The following is a 7,543-nucleotide window of genomic DNA, read 5'->3' as shown; positions in this document are numbered from 1 at the left end:
AATGCAGCGTCTCTTCTACAGGGGGCGGTGTCAGCTGTGTGTGACCAGAGAGGGCGCTGCTGAGCTGCGGTGGCGGAGGGATCTGTGTGCTGGGGATGTGGGTAATGGGGCAGCCGGGGAACGTGCACAAGGCAGAGCTAGAAAAGAAGATATACTACACTGGGCAGAGATACAAAGCTGTATATATACAATATATAGGGCAGAGGTAGAAAGGAAGATATACTACACTGGGCAGAGATACAAAGCTGTATATACAATATATAGGGCAGAGGTAGAAAGGAAGATCTACTACACTGGGCAGAGATACAAAGCTGTATATACAATATATAGGGCAGAGGTAGAAAGGAAGATATACTACACTGGGCAGAGATACCAAGCTGTATATATACAATACACAGGGCAGAGATACCAAGCTGTATATATTATACAATACATAGGGCAGAGGTAGAAAGGAAGATATACTACACTGGGCAGAGATACAAAGCTGTATATACAATATATAGGGCAGAGGTAGAAAGGAAGATATACTACACTGGGCAGAGATACAAAGCTGTATATACAATACATAGGGCAGAGGTAGAAAGGAAGATATACTACAGTGGGCAGAGATACAAAGCTGTATATACAATACATAGGGCAGAGGTAGAAAGCTGTATATATATAATACATAGGGCAGAGGTAGAAAGCTGTATATATATATATATAATACATAGGGCAGAGGTAGAAAGGAAGATATACTACACTGGGCAGAGATACAAAGCTGTATATATAATACATACGGCAGAGGTAGAAAGCTGTATATATATATATATAATACATAGGGCAGAGGTAGAAAGGAAGATATACTACACTGGGCAGAGATACCAAGCTGTATATATAATACATACGGCAGAGGTAGAAAGCTGTATATATATAATACATAGGGCAGAGGTAGAAAGCTGTATATATATATATATAATACATAGGGCAGAGGTAGAAAGGAAGATATACTACACTGGGCAGAGATACAAAGCTGTATATATAATACATAGGGCAGAGGTAGAAGCTGTATATCTATATAATACATAGGGCAGAGGTAGAAAGCTGTATATATATATAATACATAGGGCAGAGGTAGAAAGGGAGATATACTACACTGGGCAGAGATACAAAGCTGTATATATATATAATACATAGGGCAGAGGTAGAAGCTGTATATCTATATAATACATAGGGCAGAGGTAGAAAGCTGTACATATATATAATACATAGGGCAGAGGTGGAAAGCTGTATATATATAATACATAGGGCAGAGGTAGAAAGCTATGTATAAACTATCGGCACCGCGCTTAGGTTATTAAAATGACCTACCCTGGCTGCAGGGGCACAATTTCCCCGAGTAGGCTGGTAAACACGTGTGTCACACTACAAACAAAGTACTAGAAGTCGCGCTACTAATCAGGCGCTGCACTGCTACGTACTTAAAATGTGTACCCCCTAAAGAACAATATTACAAGCCTGAATAGAGAAAGTCGATTCCTTACCGTGGGTAACGTAAATGGGCACCCTCCGCTGCTGATAGATGTAAGTGCGGCTGTGGTACGGGTCGTACAAATGGCGATGACCGGAGGGTGGGCACACAGGAGCGTGTGCGGACGAGAGCGGTATAGAGCGCCGCTACCAAGTGCAGAGCCAGGGAACGTCATCATGGCTAACCCTGATGAAGAAGGGCGCTTACCCTTCGAAACGCGTCGGTTAATCTTTTTGGTCCTTGGGTGCCTCCGTAGGCTTGTGACGTCACACGCTGCGTGTCAGCGTCGGCCATCTTTGTTTTCCAGTGCAACCAGGGACGCCTCCGGCCGGGACGTTCCCTGGCTCTGCACTTGGTAGCGGCGCTCTATACCGCTCTCGTCCGCACACGCTCCTGTGTGCCCACCCTCCGGTCATCACCAGAGACGCGGGATTTCTACGTCGATACTGTGCCCGTCGCTGATTAGTCGAGGCCTGGCGGCCTCGACCAATCAGAGACGTGGGATTTCCAGGACAGACAGAAAGACAGACAGACAGACGGAAAAACCCTTAGACAATTATATATATAGATAGGGCAGAGATAGAAAGCTGTATATATAATACATAGGGCAGAGGTAGAAAGCTGTATATATACATAATACATAGGGCAGAGGTAGAAAGCTGTATATATATATATATATATATATATATATATATATATATATATATATATATATATAATACATAGGGCAGAGGTAGAAGCTGTATATATAATACATAGGGCAGAGGTAGAAAGCTGTATATATACATAATACATAGGGCAGAGGTAGAAAGCTGTATATATACATAATACATAAGGCAGAGGTAGAAAGCTGTATATATACATAATACATAGGGCAGAGGTAGAAAGCTGTATATATATATATATATATAATACATAGGGCAGAGGTAGAAAGCTGTATATATATAATACATAGGGCAGAGGTAGAAGCTGTATATATAATACATAGGGCAGAGGTAGAAAGCTGTATATATACATAATACATAGGGCAGAGGTAGAAAGCTGTATATATATATATATATAATACATAGGGCAGAGGTAGAAAGCTGTATATATATATATATATATATAATACATAGGGCGGAGGTAGAAAACTGTATATATATAATACATAGGGCAGAGGTAGAAAGCTGTATATATATAATACATAGGCCAGAGATAGAAAGCTGTATATATAATACATAGGGCAGAGGTAGAAAGCTGTATATATATAATACATAGGCCAGAGGTAGAAAGCTGTATATATATAATACATAGGCCAGAGATAGAAAGCTGTATATATAATACATAGGGCAGAGGTAGAAAGCTGTATATATATAATACATAGGCCAGAGATAGAAAGCTGTATATATATATATAATACATAGGGCAGAGGTAGAAAGCTGTATATATATAATACATAGGCCAGAGGTAGAAAGCTGTATATATATAATACATAGGCCAGAGATAGAAAGCTGTATATATAATACATAGGGCAGAGGTAGAAAGCTGTATATATAATACATAGGGCAGAGGTAGAAAGCTGTATATATAATACATAGGGCAGAGGTAGAAAGCTGTATATATACAATACATAGGGCAGAGATAGGGCAGAGGTAGAAAGCTGTATATATAATACATAGGGCAGAGGTAGAAAGCTGTATATATAATACATAGGGCAGAGATAGAAAGCTGTATATATAATACATAGGGCAGAGGCAGAAAGCTGTATATATATAATACATAGGGCAGAGGTAGAAAGCTGTATATATACAATACATAGGGCAGAGATAGGGCAGAGGTAGAAAGCTGTATATATAATACATAGGGCAGAGGTAGAAAGCTGTATATATACAATACATAGGGCAGAGATAGAAAGCTGTATATATAATACATAGGGCAGAGGCAGAAAGCTGTATATATATAATACATAGGGCAGAGGTAGAAAGCTGTATATACAATACATAGGGCAGAGGTAGAAAGCTGTATATATATAATACATAGGCCAGAGGTAGAAAGCTGTATATATATAATACATAGGGCAGAGGTAGAAAGCTGTATATATAATACATAGGCCAGAGGTAGAAAGCTGTATATATATAATACATAGGGCAGAGGTAGAAGCTGTATATACAATACATAGGGCAGAGGTAGAAAGCTGTATATATATAATACATAGGCCAGAGGTAGAAAGCTGTATATATATAATACATAGGGCAGAGGTAGAAAGCTGTATATATAATACATAGGGCAGAGATAGGGCAGAGGTAGAAAGCTGTATATATAATACATAGGGCAGAGGTAGAAAGCTGTATATATAATACATAGGGCAGAGGTAGAAAGCTGTATATATAATACATAGGGCAGAGGTAGAAAGCTGTATATATATAATACATAGGGCAGAGGTAGAAAGCTGTATATATAATATATAGGGCAGAGGTAGAAAGCTGTATATATAATACATAGGGCAGAGGTAGAAAGCTGTATATATAATACATAGGGCAGAGGTAGAAAGCTGTATATATACATAATACATAGGGCAGAGGTAGAAAGCTGTATATATATATATATATATAATACATAGGGCAGAGGTAGAAAGCTGTATATATATAATACATAGGGCAGAGGTAGAAAGCTGTATATATATATATATATAATACATAGGGCAGAGGTAGAAAGCTGTATATATATAATACATAGGGCAGAGGTAGAAGCTGTATATATAATACATAGGGCAGAGGTAGAAAGCTGTATATATACATAATACATAGGGCAGAGGTAGAAAGCTGTATATATATATATATATAATACATAGGGCAGAGGTAGAAAGCTGTATATATATATATATATATATATAATACATAGGGCGGAGGTAGAAAACTGTATATATATAATACATAGGGCAGAGGTAGAAAGCTGTATATATATAATACATAGGCCAGAGATAGAAAGCTGTATATATAATACATAGGGCAGAGGTAGAAAGCTGTATATATATAATACATAGGCCAGAGGTAGAAAGCTGTATATATATAATACATAGGCCAGAGATAGAAAGCTGTATATATAATACATAGGGCAGAGGTAGAAAGCTGTATATATATAATACATAGGCCAGAGGTAGAAAGCTGTATATATATAATACATAGGCCAGAGATAGAAAGCTGTATATATATATATAATACATAGGGCAGAGGTAGAAAGCTGTATATATATAATACATAGGCCAGAGGTAGAAAGCTGTATATATATAATACATAGGCCAGAGATAGAAAGCTGTATATATAATACATAGGGCAGAGGTAGAAAGCTGTATATATAATACATAGGGCAGAGGTAGAAAGCTGTATATATAATACATAGGGCAGAGGTAGAAAGCTGTATATATACAATACATAGGGCAGAGATAGGGCAGAGGTAGAAAGCTGTATATATAATACATAGGGCAGAGGTAGAAAGCTGTATATATAATACATAGGGCAGAGATAGAAAGCTGTATATATAATACATAGGGCAGAGGCAGAAAGCTGTATATATATAATACATAGGGCAGAGGTAGAAAGCTGTATATATACAATACATAGGGCAGAGATAGGGCAGAGGTAGAAAGCTGTATATATAATACATAGGGCAGAGGTAGAAAGCTGTATATATACAATACATAGGGCAGAGATAGAAAGCTGTATATATAATACATAGGGCAGAGGCAGAAAGCTGTATATATATAATACATAGGGCAGAGGTAGAAAGCTGTATATACAATACATAGGGCAGAGGTAGAAAGCTGTATATATATAATACATAGGCCAGAGGTAGAAAGCTGTATATATATAATACATAGGGCAGAGGTAGAAAGCTGTATATATAATACATAGGCCAGAGGTAGAAAGCTGTATATATATAATACATAGGGCAGAGGTAGAAGCTGTATATACAATACATAGGGCAGAGGTAGAAAGCTGTATATATATAATACATAGGCCAGAGGTAGAAAGCTGTATATATATAATACATAGGGCAGAGGTAGAAAGCTGTATATATAATACATAGGGCAGAGATAGGGCAGAGGTAGAAAGCTGTATATATAATACATAGGGCAGAGGTAGAAAGCTGTATATATAATACATAGGGCAGAGGTAGAAAGCTGTATATATAATACATAGGGCAGAGGTAGAAAGCTGTATATATATAATACATAGGGCAGAGGTAGAAAGCTGTATATATAATACATAGGGCAGAGGTAGAAAGCTGTATATATACATAATACATAGGGCAGAGGTAGAAAGCTGTATATATATATATATATATAATACATAGGGCAGAGGTAGAAAGCTGTATATATATAATACATAGGGCAGAGGTAGAAAGCTGTATATATAATACATAGGGCAGAGGTAGAAAGCTGTATATATACATAATACATAGGGCAGAGGTAGAAAGCTGTATATATATATATATATATAATACATAGGGCAGAGGTAGAAAGCTGTATATATATAATACATAGGGCAGAGGTAGAAGCTGTATATATAATACATAGGGCAGAGGTAGAAAGCTGTATATATATAATACATAGGCCAGAGGTAGAAAGCTGTATATATATAATACATAGGCCAGAGATAGAAAGCTGTATATATATATATAATACATAGGGCAGAGGTAGAAAGCTGTATATATATAATACATAGGCCAGAGGTAGAAAGCTGTATATATATAATACATAGGCCAGAGATAGAAAGCTGTATATATAATACATAGGGCAGAGGTAGAAAGCTGTATATATAATACATAGGGCAGAGGTAGAAAGCTGTATATATAATACATAGGGCAGAGGTAGAAAGCTGTATATATACAATACATAGGGCAGAGATAGGGCAGAGGTAGAAAGCTGTATATATAATACATAGGGCAGAGGTAGAAAGCTGTATATATAATACATAGGGCAGAGATAGAAAGCTGTATATATAATACATAGGGCAGAGGCAGAAAGCTGTATATATATAATACATAGGGCAGAGGTAGAAAGCTGTATATATACAATACATAGGGCAGAGATAGGGCAGAGGTAGAAAGCTGTATATATAATACATAGGGCAGAGGTAGAAAGCTGTATATATACAATACATAGGGCAGAGATAGAAAGCTGTATATATAATACATAGGGCAGAGGCAGAAAGCTGTATATATATAATACATAGGGCAGAGGTAGAAAGCTGTATATACAATACATAGGGCAGAGGTAGAAAGCTGTATATATATAATACATAGGCCAGAGGTAGAAAGCTGTATATATATAATACATAGGGCAGAGGTAGAAAGCTGTATATATAATACATAGGCCAGAGGTAGAAAGCTGTATATATATAATACATAGGGCAGAGGTAGAAGCTGTATATACAATACATAGGGCAGAGGTAGAAAGCTGTATATATATAATACATAGGCCAGAGGTAGAAAGCTGTATATATATAATACATAGGGCAGAGGTAGAAAGCTGTATATATAATACATAGGGCAGAGATAGGGCAGAGGTAGAAAGCTGTATATATAATACATAGGGCAGAGGTAGAAAGCTGTATATATAATACATAGGGCAGAGGTAGAAAGCTGTATATATAATACATAGGGCAGAGGTAGAAAGCTGTATATATATAATACATAGGGCAGAGGTAGAAAGCTGTATATATAATATATAGGGCAGAGGTAGAAAGCTGTATATATAATACATAGGGCAGAGGTAGAAAGCTGTATATATAATACATAGGGCAGAGGTAGAAAGCTGTATATATATAATACATAGGGCAGAGGCAGAAAGCTGTATATATATAATACATAGGGCAGAGGTAGAAAGCTGTATATATAATACATAGGGCAGAGGTAGAAGCTGTATATATATAATACATAGGGCAGAGGCAGAAAGCTGTATATATACAATACATAGGGCAGAGGTAGAAAGCTGTATATATAATACATAGGGCAGAGGTAGAAAGCTGTATATATATAATACATAGGGCA

The sequence above is a fragment of the Ranitomeya imitator genome, chromosome 9 (assembly GCF_032444005.1).
Source record: "Ranitomeya imitator isolate aRanImi1 chromosome 9, aRanImi1.pri, whole genome shotgun sequence".
NCBI lineage: Eukaryota > Metazoa > Chordata > Amphibia > Anura > Dendrobatidae > Ranitomeya > Ranitomeya imitator.
This window is presented reverse-complemented; position numbering follows the sequence as displayed.